At 39.9% G+C, this 16311-nt stretch overlaps 1 pseudogene; it reads right to left on the bottom strand.

Moving 5' to 3' along the window:
* Positions 1–482: 482 nt before the first annotated feature.
* The window catches only part of LOC139764802 (phosphoglycerate kinase-like), a 55397-nt pseudogene continuing 39568 nt past the window's right edge, over positions 483–16311 (bottom strand).

Below are 16311 nucleotides of genomic sequence, written 5' to 3'. Positions count from 1 at the left end.
TGCATCCCTACATTCACTGCACTTCAGTTTAATTTTGATTTTCCATCACCCTTTCATTCTCCTCCCACATTTTTTCTAATTAATCTTCTCATTTGCCAACACTTTTACCTCTGCATTCTTCCTTACACCATACCTCCACTTCTTCCTGATCCTCATCCCCACAAGAACTGTGAAATGGTCAGATTATCCAGTAGGTATCAGGAACACATTTCCATTTTCCCCATACATTATTACACTTGATATGTGTGGATATGTTGTACTCACATTTTTCTAGGAAGAGATTCCCCATGTAGTAAAGGAATGGTGCTATTTCAGTTTGTGAGTAATACTATGGAATCCACTAGACTGGAAATTAAGATTCTACAAAGGTGTGCAAACTTTCTTGAACATTACCTGTTATCTCTTACAATTTCATATTCTGTAAGCAATTTCAATATTCATGCTGAAAATGAAGTTTTACATAAGTGAAGGAAACTGAAAAGTAATTTCTTTGGTCTTTATTTGTGTATTTCAAATGACGAAAATAACATTCATTCCCTTCCCTCCAAAACATGGCAAAATAACATTGACTGTCATTATTGATACTAGTCACAGTTACCAGCAATTTTATAACTTTGAGGTACTACTCAAAAAATAGTCTAGAAAATTTCACATGTGTACCTTTATCAACTGGTTTCCTACTTAAGTCTTCAAAATATATATTTGAAGGGTTAAATAAAATAAACTTCTGATTCTAAGATTAAAACATAAATGATATTTCAAGACTAGAAACAGTATACCTTATTAACATTATGGCAATTCCCTGACAAACCACATTTCAGGTGCAGTTACACTAGGTAAATGATATCTTTCTTATCAGATTTTCAATCTTGTTTTCTCTGAACATACTGATGAAACTGGTGGTTCCAAATCTTCAGGAAATAATCATTCAAGCATTTGAGAGCGCAGCGACTCCAGGAAGAGTTTTCCCTGATGATAGGAAAAGAAAATTAAACACAAATACTTCAAACACTCAAAATCTGGACTTGACCCTTTGACAGTGAAAATATAGGGTAAAATATTAGTTACTAAATGCAATAATGTTATGTTCAGTGTTTTGTAAGGATCAACAGGTCTTTCAAAGCTAAGTGCAACTGCATTATGTTCAGTCATTTTATAAAAGTCCCTAAGTTTAAAGGTTGTGTAATGCTGTGGGTTTTAATGCATTACACATGACAGAGAATGTATGTGAGCAAACGAGGCCCTTTTTTTTTTTTTGTCTATTCCTGGTGCTACCTCACTAAATAAGGAACTGGAGAACTAGTAGTAGAGTGGAAAAGATGTTTCAAGGCACTATTTAACAATAATGATGATACTAATAAGTTTATTTGGGTTAAGTACATATGTCACAATAGGTCTCGAGTTCCCCACATTTTGTGACAAGAAAAATTAAAGGCTCTCTCATCAAGATTGCATTTACATGACATATGATACAAAATTTCCTCACACAATAATCAAGAAATCAAGTTCCTCCCCCACTCCTCTTTGGGTGTCATTTGCTCTCACCTTTTGCCATTCTGCACTAAATCTCTCCTGATACTTCCTTACACAAGTCTCCTTTCCAAATTCACTTACTCTCACCACTCTCCTCCCAGCATTCTCTCTTCTTTTCTGAAAACTTCTACAAATCTTCACCTTCACCTCCACAAGATAGTGATCAGACATCCCTCCAGCTGCCCCTCTCAGCACATTAGGATCCAAAAGTCCCTCTTTCACATGCCCATCAATTAACACATAATCCAATAACATCCTCTGGCCATCTCTCCTACTCACATATATATATTTATGTATATCTCTCTTTTTAAATCAGGTATTCCCAATCACCAGTCCTTTTGCAGCACACAAATCCACAAGCTCTTCATCATTTCCATTTACAACACTGAACACCCCATGTACACCAATTATACCCTCAACTGCCAAATTTGTCACCTTTGCATTCAAATCACCCATCACTATGAATTGGTCTCGTGCCTCAAACCTGCTAACACACTCACTCAGCTGCTCCCAAAACACTTACCTCTAATGATCTTTCTTCTCATGACCAGGTACATAGGCACCAATAATCACCCATCTCTCTCCATCCATTTTCAGTTTTACCCATAACAATCTAGAGTTTACTTTCTTATACTCTTATCATATATTCCCACAACTCCTGCTTCAACAGGAGTGCGACTCCTTCCTTTGCTCTTGTCCTCTCACCAACCCCTGACTTTACTCTCAAAACATTCCCAAACCACTTCTCCCCTTTACCCTTGAGCTTTGTTTCACTCAGAGCCAGAACATCCAGGTTCCTTTCCTCAAACATACAACCTATCTCTTCTTTTTTCTTATCTTGGTTACATCCACACACATTTAGACACCCCAATCTGAACCTTTGAGGAGGATGAGCACTCCCTGTAAGACTCCTTCTTCTGGTGACTGTGTTTGGTAAAGTGTGTGAAAGAAGAAAGCTAAGAGTAAATGTGAATAAGAGCAAGGTTATTAGGTACAGTAGAGTTGTGGGACAAGTCAATTGGGAGGTAAGTTTGGAGAAAAACTGGAAGAAGTGAAGTGTTTTAGATATCTGGGAGTGGATTTGGCAGGGGATGGAACCATGGAGGCGGAAGTGAATCACAGGGTGGGGAAGGGAGCGAAAGTTCTGGGAGCGTTGAAAAATGTGTGGAAGGTGAGAACATTATCTCGGAAAGCAAAAATGGGTATGTTTGAAGGAATAGTGGTTCCAACAATGTTACATGGTTGCGAGGCATGGGCTATAGATATAGTTGTGCGTAGGAGGGTGGATGTATTGAAAATGAGATGTTTGAGGACAATATATGGTGTGAAGTGATTTGATCGAGTAAGTAATGAAAGGGTAAGAGAGATGTGTGGTAATAAAAAGAGTGTGGTTGAGAGAGCAGAAGAGGGTGTTTTGAAGTGGTTTGGTCACATGGAGAGAATGAGTGAGGAAAGATTGACAAAGAGGATATGTGTGTCAGAGGTGGAGGGAATGAGGAGAAGTGGGAGACCTAATTGGAGGTGGAAAGATGGAGTGAAAAAGATTTTGAGCAATCGGGGCCTGAACATGCAGGAGGGTGCAAGGCGTGCAAGGAATAAAGTGAGTTGGAACAATGTGGTATACCAGGGTCAACCTGCTGTCAATGGATTGAACCAGGGCATGTGAAGTGTCTTGGGGTAAACCACAGAAAGTTTTGTGGGGCCTGGATATGGAAAGGAAGCCGTGGTTTCGGAGCATTATATACGACAGCAAGAGACTGAGTGTGAACGAACGTGGCCTTTGTTGTCTTTTCCTAGCGCTACCTTGTGTGCATAGGGGGAGGGGGTTGTCATTTCATGTGTGGCGGGGTGCTGATGGGAATGAATAAAGGCAAGTATGAATTATGTACATGTGTATATATGTATATGTCTGTGTATGTACATATATGTATACATTGGAATGTATAGGTATGGAAATGTGCATGTGTGGATGGGTATGTATATACATGTGTATGTGGGTGGGTTGGGCCAATCTTTCATCTGTTTCCTTGTGCTACCTCACCAACACGGGAGACAGTGAAAAAGTATAATTATTTTAGAGAGAATAAAAAGATGTTTTGGAAGGAGGTAAATAAAGTGCATTAGACAAGGGAACAAATGGGAACATCAGTGAAGGGGGCTAATGGGGAGGTGATAACAAGTAGTGGTGATGTGAGAAGGAGATGGAGTAAGTATTTTGAAGGTTTGTTGAATGTGTTCGATGACAGAGTGGCAGATATAGGGTGTTTTGGTTGAGGTGGTGTGCAAAGTGAGGGGGTTAGGGAGAATGATTTGGTAAACAGAGAAGAGGTAGTAAAAGCTTTGCAGAAGATGAAAGCCGGCAAGGCAGCGGATCTGGATGGTATTGAAGTGGAATTTATTAAAAAAGGGGATGACTGTATTGTTGACTGGTTGGTAAGGTTATTTAATGTATGTATGACTCATGGTGAGGTGCCTGAGGACTGGCGGAATACTTGGATAGTGCCATCGTACAAAGCAAAGGGGATAAGAGTGGGTGCTCAAATTACAGAAGTATAAGTTTGTTGAGTATTCCTGGGAAATTATAAGGGAAGGTATTGATTGAGAGGGTGAAGGCATGTACAAAGCATCAGATTGGGGAAGACCAGTGTGGTTTCAGAAGTGGTAGAGGATGTGTGGATCAGGTGTTTGCTTTGAAAAATGTATATGAGAAATACTTAGAAAAGCAAATGGATTTGTATGTAGCATTTATGGATCTGGAGAAGGCATATGATAGAGTTGATAGAGATGCTCTGTGGAAGGTATAAAGAATATATGGTGTGGGAGGTAAGTTGTTAGAAGCAGTGAAAAGTTTTTATCGAGGATGTAAGGCATGTGTACGTGTAGGAAGAGAGGAAAGTGATTGGTTCTTAGTGAATGTTGGTTTACGGCACGGGTGCGTGATGTCTCCATGGTTGTTTAATTTGTTTATGGATGGGGTTGTTAGGGAGGTGAATGCAAGAGTCTTGGAAAGAGGTGCAAGTATGCAGTCTGTTGTGGATGAGAGAGCTTGGGAATTGAGTCAGTAGTTGTTCGCTGATGATACACAGCTGGTGTCTGATTTGGGTGAGATACTGCAGAAGTTGGTGACCGAGTTTGGTAAAGTGTGTGAAAGAAGAAAGCTGAGAGTAGATGTGAATAAGAGCAAGGTTATTAGGTATGGTAGGGTTGAAGGACAAGTCAATTGGGAGGTAAGTTTGAATGGAGAAAAACTGGAGGAAGTGAAGTGTTTTAGATATCTGGGAGTGGATTTGGCAGCGGATGGAACCATGGAAGTGGAAGTGAATCATAGGGTGGGGGAATGGGCGAAAGTTCTGGGAGCGTTGAAGAATGTGTGGAAGTCGAGAACATTATCTCGGAAAGCAAAAATGGGTATGTTTGAAGGAAAAGTGGTTCCAACAATGTTGTGTGGTTGCGAGGAATGAGCTATAGATAGAGTTGTGCGGAGAAGGGTGGATGTGCTGGAAATGAGATGTTTGAGGACAATATGTGGTGTGAGGCAGTTTGATCGAGTAAGTAATGAAGGGGTAAGAGAGATGTGTGGTAATAAAAAGAGTGTGGTTGAGAGAGCAGACGAGGGTGTTTTGAAATGGTTTGGTCACATGGAGAGAATGAGTGAGGAAAGATTGACAAAGAGGATATGTGTGTCAGAGGTGGAGGGAACGAGGAGAAGCGGGAGACCAAATTAGAGGTGGAAAGATGGAGTGAAAAAGATTTTGAATGATCGGGGCCTGAACATGCAGGAGGGTGAAACGCGTGCAAGGAATAGCGCGAGGTAGCGCTAGAAAAGACAACAAAGGCCACATTCGTTCATACTCAGTCTCTAGCTGTCATGTAATAATGAACCGAAATCACAGCTCCCTTTCCACATCCAGGCCCCACAGAACTTTCCATGGTTTACCCCAGACGCTTCACATGCCCTGGTTCAACCCACTGACAGCACATCGACCCCAGTATACCACATCATTCCAATTCACTCTATTCCTTTCACCCTTCTGCATGTTTAGGCCCTGATCACTCAAAATCTTTTTTTCACTCCATCTTTTCACCTCCAATTTGGTCTCCCACTTCTCCTCGTTCCCTCCACCTCTGACACCATATCCTCTTGGTCAATCTTTCCTCACTCATTCTCTCCATGTGACCAAACCATTTCAAAACATCCTCTTCTGCTCTCTCAACCACACTCTTTTTATTACCAGACATCTCTCTTACCCTATTATTACTTACTTGATCAAACCACCTCACACCACATACTGTTCTCAAACATCTTATTTCCAGCACATCCACCCTCCTCTGCACAACTCTATATATAACCCATGCCTCGCAACCGTATAACATTGTTGGAACCACTATTCCTTGAAACATACCCATTTTTGCTTTACAAGATAATGTTCTTGACTTCCACACATTCTTCAACGCTCCCAGAACTTTCGCCCCCTCCCCCCCCTATGATTCAATTCTGCTTCCATGGTTCCATCCGCTGCCAAATCCACTCCCAGATAGCTAAAACATTTCACTTCCTCCAGTTTTCTCCATTCAAACTTACCTCCCAATTGACTTGTCCCTCAACCCTACTGTACGTAATAACCTTGCTCTTATTCACATTTACTCTCAGCTTTCTTCTTCCACACACTTTACCAAACTCAGTCACCAGCTTCTGCAGTCTCTCACATGAATCAGCCACCAGCGCTGTATCATCAGCGAACAACAACTGACTTACTTCCCAAGCTCTCTCCTCCACAACAGACTGCATACTTGCCCCTCTTTCGAAAACTCTTGCATTCACCTCCCTAACAACCCCATCCATAAACAAATCAAACAACCATGAAGACATTACACACCCCTGCCGCAAACCAACATTCACTGAGAACCAATCACTTTCCTCTCTTCCTACATGTACACATGCCTTACATCCTCAATAAAAACTTTTCACTGCTTCTAACAATTTACCTCCCGAACGATATATTCTTAATACCTTCCACAGAGCATCTCTATCGACTCTATCATATGCCTTCTCCAGATCCATAAATGCTACATACAAATCCATTTGCTTTTCTAAGTATTTCTCACATACATTCTTCAAAGCAAACACCTGATCCACACATCCTCTACCACTTCTGAAACCACACTGCTCTTCCCCAATCTGATGATCTGTACATGCCTTCACCCTCTCAATCAATACCTTCCCATATAATTTCCTAGGAATACTCAACAAACTTATACCTCTGTAATTTGAGCACTCACTTTTATCCCCTTTGCCTTTGTACAAAGGCACTATGCAAGCATTCCGCCAATCCTCAGGCACCTCACCATGAGTCATACACACATTAAATAACCTTACCAACCAGTCAACAATACAGTCACCCCCTTTTTTAATACATTCCACTGCAATACCATCCAAACCTGCTGCCTTGCTGGCTTTCATCTTCCGCAAAGCTTTTTCTAACTCTCCTATGTTTACCAAATCATTCTCCCTAACCCTCTCACTTTGCACACCACCTCAACTAAAACACCCTATATCTGCCACTCTATCATCTAACATATTCAACAAACCTTCAAAATACTCACTCCATCTCCTTTTCACATCACCACTACTTGTTATCACCTCCCCATTAGCCCCCTTCACTGAAGTTCCCATTTGTTCCCTTGTCTTATGCACTTTATTTACCTCCTTCCAAAACATCCTTTTATTCTCCCTAAAATTTAATGATACTCTCTCGCCCCAACTCTCATTTGCCCTCTTTTTCACCTCTTGCACCTTTCTCTTGACCTCCTGCCTGTTTCTTTTATAAATCTCCCAGTTATTTGCATTATTTCCCTGCGAAAATCGTCCAAATGCCTCTCTCTTCTCTTTCACTAATAATCTTACTTCTTCATCCCACCACTCACTACTCTTTCTAATCTGCCCATCTCCCATGCTTCTCATGCCACAAGCATCTTTTGCGCAAGCCATCACTGCATCCCTAAATACATCCCATTCCTCCCCCCACTCCCCTTATGTCCTTTGTTCTCACCTTTTTCCATTCTGTACTCAGTCTCTCCATCCATAAAAAAAAATCAAACAACCATGGAGATATCACACATCCCTGCTGCACAGCAACCTTCACCGGGAACCAATCATTCTCTTCTCTTCCTACTCGTATACATGCCTTACATCTTTGGTAAAAACTTTTCACTGCCTCTAGCAGCTTACCTCCCACTCTCTTAAGACCTTTTACAAATCACCTCTATCAACCCTATCATATGCTATCTCCAGATCCATTAATGCTATGTACATTTCCATCTGTTTTTCTAAGTATTTCTGACAAATTCTTCAAAGCAAACACTTCTGAAATCACACTGCTCCTCCCAAGTCTAATGATCTTTACATGCCTTCACTCTCTTAATCAATACCCTCCCACACACTTTCCCAGGAATGCTTAACAAACTTATTCATTTATTCCTTCTTTCATACTTGATCGCTGCTCCCCATGTCAGCAAGGTAGTGCCAGCAATAAACAAAGAAAGGCCACATCCAATCACAATCATGCTTGAGCTATAATTTGTAAAGCATCAAAAACACATCTTCCTATGCACATCCAGGCCACACACAAGTTTCCATGGTTTACCCTGGACATTTTACATGCCTTGTTCAGTTTAATGACAGAGAGCATGTTGATCCCATTATAACATCACTCCAATTCACTCTATCCCATGCATGGCTTTCATCCTCCTGCATGTTCAGGCCACAATCACTCAAAATCTTTCTTATGCCATCCTTCCCTTTCCAATTTGGTCTCCCAGCTCTCCTTGTTCCCCACACTTTGGACACATATATCCTCTTTGTCAACCTTTCTTCATTTATTTTCTCCATATGTCCAAACAATTTCAACACAGCCTCTTATGCTCTCTCAACCAATCTCCTTTTGTTACCATACATCTCTCTCAACCTTTCATTACTCAATCAAACCATATCACACCACATGCTGTTCTTAAACATTTCATTTCCAACACATCTACCTACCTGTGTGCAACTCTATCTATAGCCCATGCCTCACATTCGTGTAATATTATTTGGACAGTTATTCCTTAATACATATCCCTTTTTGCCCGCCCAGATTATATTCTCTCTTTCTGCAAATTCTTTAGCACCCTCAGAACCTTCGCTCCCTCCCCGACCCTATGACTCATTTTCACTTCCATGGTTCCAGTTGCTGCCAAGTCTACTCCCAAGTATCTCAATCATTTCACTTATTACAAGTTTTCTCCATTTAAACTCACACCCCATCTAACCTGTCCCTCAACTCAGCTGAACCTAATAATGTTGCTTTTATTCACATTTACACTCAACTTTCTTCTTTCACACTCTTCTAACCTCACTCACCAACTTCTGTAGTATCTCACTTAAATATGCCACCAGTGCTGTACCATCAGCAAAGATTAATTGACTCACTTGCCAGGCTCACTTATCCACATACTCACCCCTCTCCCCAAGACTCTCTCAGGTAACTCCATCATTACTCCATCTAAAAGCAAACTGAACAACCATGGTGACATCACACATCCCTTCTTGGAACCATTAGCTCTATTCCTTCTTGTACACATGCCTCACACCCTTCATAAAAATTTCTCAATGCTTCTAGCAGCTGTCCTCCCATACCTTATATTCTTAAGACCTTCCACAAGGCATGCCTATCAATGCTATTATATGCTTCCTCTAGATCCATAGATGTCACATACAAATCCCTCTGTGTATCTATTTATCAATATCTCTGATGCCTGCTCCTACTGGAACTCCCTTAAGTGGGTGGCCAAGGCAACAGTCTCCATAACTAATGAACTTCAGTGTCGCTTCTTAGCCATTAGTACTTCACCCTTAAAAGGCCACTGGAAGAGGGCAACTCTAGCACAATGTTTGCACAGGCTCCTACCAAATGTTCCACCTGACTATTTCTACCTAATGCTCCTGCCTAAATGTTTCTACCTACTACTGCTCTTACCATTTGCAAAAGCCTGGGTTAGTAGTGCTCACTGCAATAAAATCTAAATTTACAAAGAATGAGCCATGTAAGTTCAGTGCTGTCATGCATTATGGATGACAAGGAGAGACTGTATGTTTGTGGACACAACGCCAGTAGTCCATGTGTGTGTGAGGCAGAGAGAAAAGGCAGCTACCTGGGTAAGAAAGTGCAAACTGACAACTACCAAAATGCTGGCTCACTACATCTGTTTCACGAAGTATTTCTCACACACATTCTTTAAAGCAAACACCTAATCAACACATTGTATATCACTTATAAAACCACACTGCTCCTCCTTAATCTGATGCTCTGCACATACTTTCACAGTCTCAAGCAATTCCCTTCCATACAACTTAAAAATACATACATCTGTAGTTTGAACACTCACCTTTATTCCCTTTGCATTCAATCCATACATATACTTAAATCTTTATCAACAAATCAACATCACAGTTATGACTTTCTTTATAAATTCAACTGCTATACCATCCAACCCAACTGCCTTGCCAAACATCATCTTATACAAGGCTTTCACCGAGCCACTCTCCATGACTGTCTAACTTCGCAAACCAACCCAACTCAAACACACAACATCAGCCACCATATCATCAAACACATTCAACAGTCCTTCAAAATACTCAATCCTCCTCCTCACTTCATCACTACCTGTTGCCACTTTCTCTTTTGCCCCTTTTAACAATGTTCCTACTTGTTCTCTTGTTTTTCCCACATTATTAACCTCCTTCCAAAAGTCTTACCTCTGAAGAGTTTACTGATACTTGTTCAACCTAACTCTTATTTGCCCTCTATTTCAACTCTTGCACCCTCCTCTTGACACCCTGCCACTTTCTCTTATACATCCACTGATCATTTGCATCTTTCCTTGTAAATTCTGCCCAAACACCTCTCTTTTCTCTTTCACTAGCAACTTTAATTCTTCATGAAACCACTCACCACCCTTTCTTATCTGCCTACCTCTCACCTTTTGCACATGCCAGCACTGCTTCCCTAAATACCTAACATTCCTCATCCACTCCCTTTGCTTCATTTACTCTCACCTTTTGCCATTCCACACTCAATATCTCCTGGTATTTTTCCAAGAGTATCTTTTCCAAGCTCTTCTCATCAACATAGTTTCTTTTTTTCCAAAAACCTCTACAAATCTTCACCCTTGCCTTCCCAAGATAATGATGAGAAATCCAACCAGTCACTCCTTCCTAGCACATTTACTCACCTATCAATCAAAATGTAATCCAAGAATGAATATCTCTCCTACTCACAAACATATACTTGTGTACATTCCTCTTTTTAAACCAGGTATTCCTAATGAAGAACAAAGAAAATGCCCCATTTACTCACATCCATTCTCTAGCTGTTATGTGTAATGAGAACAGATAATGCTCATATACTTGAAATATCTCCCGCAAATGCGGGAGACAGCGACGAGGTATAAAAAAAAAAAAAAAAAAAAAAAAAAAAAGAAAAGTAAATAATATATATGTTATGTTTATAATCACAAATGTAAAGAAAACTTTTAAGAGAATAAGGAGAGAAATCACACTTAGCGAAAAAAATCATTATGTACTTAAATATATAACTAGCATCCATGTTGTCAGCTGAGACCCTCCCTTATCAACTCCATAACCTTCCTCACCAATACCCAGGAAAATATACAACTTTTCGGTATTTTCTTTAGTAACATATAAAGATAGTTTATTTATTTTTGCACTGAGTTACTTTCATTTTAGATGTATGCTACAGCTTAAGGATTAAAGAAACCAGTCTAAAATATAATGAATATCAAGTAAAATTAAAAAAAACGGACACATCATGAATACAGTTTTACTTGCCTTCAAGGAGCTCAAGAGAGGCACCACCTCCAGTTGACACATGTGAGACTTTATCCTCAGTGCCCCATTTAGCACAGCAAGTTGCTGTGTCTCCTCCTCCAATAATGGTGGTACAACCAGCTTTTGTGGCTTCTACCACCATATCCATAACACTTTTTGTTCCACTCGCAAATTTGTCAAATTCAAACACACCACATGGTCTGTAAAGAGAATTTCAATCAATTTCTTTACCTTTACATTACATCTAATAATTTCAGCCAATTTACCTTTATATCACAACTAAGTTTTCAACAAAAGTAACAAAAGACTGAGAGAAATTGAAAAATGTTTTTTCCCTGACTTATCACCATTAAAACAAATTTGCTTAAGAAAAAGTTCCCCCAAATCTGGTTGCCATATATCCCTTTACAATCAATTGGTACAGAGCAGAGATATTAAAAATTAACTGAAACTTGAAGGATAGACAATGGAAAGGATGTAGATATGAGAAGGATGGGTTATGAAGAAATAATTACAAAGGCACATAGATGAAAGTCTCTCTTGGATGGTGTAAATTATGTTAAGCAAGTGGAAAATTGGCAGATTTGTCAAGGAGGATATATTAGTACTGCTAAGAGGACAACAGTAAGAGGAAAACCACAGATGACAGGGATAATTGCAGAGAAATGATTAGGGCTCATATTTCAGATGTGAATGCTATAAAAATTATCGGGAACCAAATACAATCGAAGCATTCTGTATATAAAGAAGGCAAGAATGGAAATGTTGGTTTCACTTGATAAATCAACTCTGTGTGTAAAGTGAAAAAGTAAGAAGCAATCATGCAAGTGTGGATAAGGCATGAGGATGCATAAGTGATTAGATATGCTGTCAGCACCTGATCTACCTTACAAAATTGGGGCAGTGGCCAGTGAAGGTACAAGGTATTAGATGTATGACAAGCAAAAAGAAAATTCAGATAAAAGCATGAGAAAGAAATATACTGAGAAGAAAAAAGAAAATGGATGAAAAAGACAGGAGAGAAATCTGACAATTAGAAATGAGGTAGAAGATGAAGAAAAGGGTGGAAGAAAATAGGAAAAGCTAGACTAAAATGCATGAAATAAATGGACCTGAGAAATTATAGGGTAACTGGGGAAGGTGGAGTTGTGAAAACAAAAGGGGAGTGGAAAAAAGAGGATCATGGAAGGGATTACATGTTCAAGTAGGAACAAAATAGGGGAGACAAAGAGAAAAAGGTGATTATGCTACTACAGCTTCATTTAAACACACGGTTTGCTTAACTCACAATTCAGGAAGTTAAATCTGAAACAATATATGGCACAGCATTACCTATTATTCAAAACATTAAGGTTTCTTTGTCACATAATGGTTTCATTAGCATATCCTACAAAATTACCAAAACATGGCATATATTAACAACAGTTATCTTAATTGCCATTTTTAGGTATGTTTCTATCTAATTCCACAGAAATAAGAAAGCAAATAAGTTGAAGGATATTTCAGCAATTAATGAGATAAAACTACAGTATGTGAAGTTTACCACTAATTTATCCTTATGCCTAACATTTCATGAAGCAACAATTATAAAGCTATCAAAAAAATCCTAAAGAAATCTATATAGCCTTACCCATTCCATACAATAATTTTTGCCCTTGAGATTGCTTCCTTAAAAGCTTTAACAGAATTGGGTCCACAATCCAGACCCATCCAGCTATCAGGAATACCAGCTTCAGCTGTGGCAGAACCGGTCTGAAAGAAAGATTTTCTTGTTTCATTGTATAAATATCTGCTGGCATGTACAACTAAATACTACCTGTAGTACTTTCAGCCTTAGAATTTTCACATTGTACAGTACAAGAGTATCCCTATCCATCTATAAAATGTATGTCTCTGATGCCTGTTCCCTCCAGAAACTCCCATCAAGGGGTGACCACAATAAAAGTCTCCAATTATCCCTGTCCTTACATGCCTCCATCGCATACACAATTCCATTCATTCTTCCACTATTTCTCTCCCTTCAGTATTCCTAAACCCTATTTGCCCAAGTTGCAGGTGGTCTTCCACTTACACAACCCCTTTAATTGCACCATCATACACTCTCCTAGTAAACTTAGTCTTCCTTTCTTTCCACATGCCCAAACCACCTCAAACTATTATGTTTCACCCATTCTACAACTCCACAATTCATTCCCTTTGCATTCCCTGCCATAATACCTCTCTCATACACCCCTTCATTTCTTTCTTCATTCTGTCAAGTCACACCACATTTCCACAGCCTTGATCCTTGACCTCTGTGACACATTCCATGTCTTTGTTTTGGCTGCATAGGTCAGGGTTGGGTGAACTATGTTGTCCTTTAATCCCCTTTTCCCCTCCATATTTACAACTCTACTCTTCATTATTCTATAAAGGGACCCAATTAATCTTCTACCCTGTACTGCTCTCTCCCTTATCCTCCTCTTTTATCATTACATTTACCCAAGATAGCTCCTAGATACTTAAATTCTCTTACTTATTCCAGTCTTTTTCCCCCATACCCAAAACACAATTTAGTACACTTTTTTCTTTCACTATGATTTTACAAAATCTATATTTTCACTCCACTTCCTTTCAAACACCATTACTTTTACTTGCATTTACCTTCAATTGCTTATGCTTACATACATCATAAAACACACTTACAACCTTCTGCAATTCCTCTTCACTCTCGGCAAACAACATAGTATCATCTGCAAACTAGCTACCATATCTCACCGCCACACTATATCTCTGCACCCCTTTTCCCTAATTTTGCTTTCATCTCCCTTATCACTCCATCCATGTGTATATTAAAAAGCTACAGTAAGGTCACTCTCCCTTATCACTCCATCCATGTGTATATTAAAAAGCTACAGTAAGATCACACAGCCCTTTCTCACAACTACATGTATCCCAAAATTTTCACCCCATCCAACAGTAGTACCCGTATACCATACATCAGTAACGCATCCCATGAAGCATTCCACTCAACTCTGTCATATGCTCTGTCCAGTTCTATAAAAGCTTCATATAACTTCTTACCTTATGCTAAATACTTTTCCAAGGTCACCATTACTATAAAAATCTGATCTATATCCCCTACTTTTCCTAAAATCCCTTGCTTTTCACTTATTCTGCATTCAGTCATTTTCATCACTCTATCAATTAATATTCTTGCATACACTTTTCCTGGTATACTTAAGCAAATTATTCCCCTATAACTGGTACATAAATCCTTAGCAACTTTTTCTTTGAGTAAAGAAATGATAATAGTTATCAACCAATCCTCTGGCACAACCTTCTGTTTCCATGCTAAATTACATATAAGATGCATACAATCTAACACACTTTCTCCCCCATACTTCAACATTTCAGCCATAATCCCATCTACTTCAGGTGGCTTCCCTACCTTCATCCTCACTATTGCCCTTCTTATCTCCTTTTTGCATTTGTATCCTCTTCCTTTCATCCTCCATACCCATGCATGTAACAACGGTTGCCTCCCCTTCTCCCACACTCATCAGTTCTTCAAAGTACTTTCAGTCTTCCTTTCACTTCCTCCTTTTGATTCAGCAACTCCCCTTCCTTACTTACTACATTAGCACTTCCACTCTTGCATCCACCTCTTTCCTGTTTCACCTCCTTCCAGCATACTTTCTTATTATCCCAAAGCTTTTCACTTAACTATCTTCCAAAGAGTTTTGGAAAGAGGGGCAAGGATGAAGTCTGTTGGGGATGAGAGAGCTTGGGAAGTGAGTCAGTTGTTGTTCGCTGATGATACAGCGCTGGTGGCTGATTCATGTGAGAAACTGCAGAAGCTGGTGACTGAGTTTGGTAAAGTGTGTGAAAGAAGAAAGTTAAGAGTAAATGTGAATAAGAGCAAGGTTATTAGGTACAGTAGGGTTGAGGGTCAAGTCAATTGGGAGGTGAGTTTGAATGGAGAAAAACTGGAGGAAGTGAAGTGTTTTAGATATCTGGGAGTGGATCTGGCAGCGGATGGAACCATGGAAGCGGAAGTGGATCATAGGGTGGGGGAGGGGGCGAAAATTCTGGGAGCCTTGAAGAATGTGTGGAAGTCGAGAACATTATCTCGGAAAGCAAAAATGGGTATGTTTGAAGGAATAGTGGTTCCAACAATGTTGTATGGTTGCGAGGCGTGGGCTATGGATAGAGTTGTGCGCAGGAGGATGGATGTGCTGGAAATGAGATGTTTGAGGACAATGTGTGGTGTGAGGTGGTTTGATCGAGTAAGTAACGTAAGGGTAAGAGAGATGTGTGGAAATAAAAAGAGCGTGGTTGAGAGAGCAGAAGAGGGTGTTTTGAAATGGTTTGGGCACATGGAGAGAATGAGTGAGGAAAGATTGACCAAGAGGATATATGTGTCGGAGGTGGAGGGAACGAGGAGAAGAGGGAGACCAAATTGGAGGTGGAAAGATGGAGTGAAAAAGATTTTGTGTGATCGGGGCCTGAACATGCAGGAGGGTGAAAGGAGGGCAAGGAATAGAGTGAATTGGAGCGATGTGGTATACCGGGGTTGATGTGCTGTCAGTGGATTGAATCGGGGCACGTGAAGCGTCTGGGGTAAACCATGGAAAGCTGTGTAGGTATGTATATTTGCGTGTGTGGACGTATGTATATACATATGTATGGGGGTGGGTTGGGCCATTTCTTTCGTCTGTTTCCTTGCGCTACCTCGCAAACGCGGGGGACAGCGACAAAGCAAAAAAAAAAAAAAAAAAAAAAAAAAAAAAAAAAATCTTCCAAAATCTTCCTCTCCTCTTTCTTTGATTTCCTCTATCAGCTTCTCAACATTCTGCTTACATATTTTGTATTCTTCCCTCCTCCTTTGCTGAACTTCAACTAGTACATTC

This window comes from Panulirus ornatus, chromosome 4, assembly GCF_036320965.1.
Source record: "Panulirus ornatus isolate Po-2019 chromosome 4, ASM3632096v1, whole genome shotgun sequence".
NCBI lineage: Eukaryota > Metazoa > Arthropoda > Malacostraca > Decapoda > Palinuridae > Panulirus > Panulirus ornatus.
The sequence above is the reverse complement of the archived record's forward strand: the minus strand, read 5'-3'. Positions and strand labels throughout refer to the sequence as shown.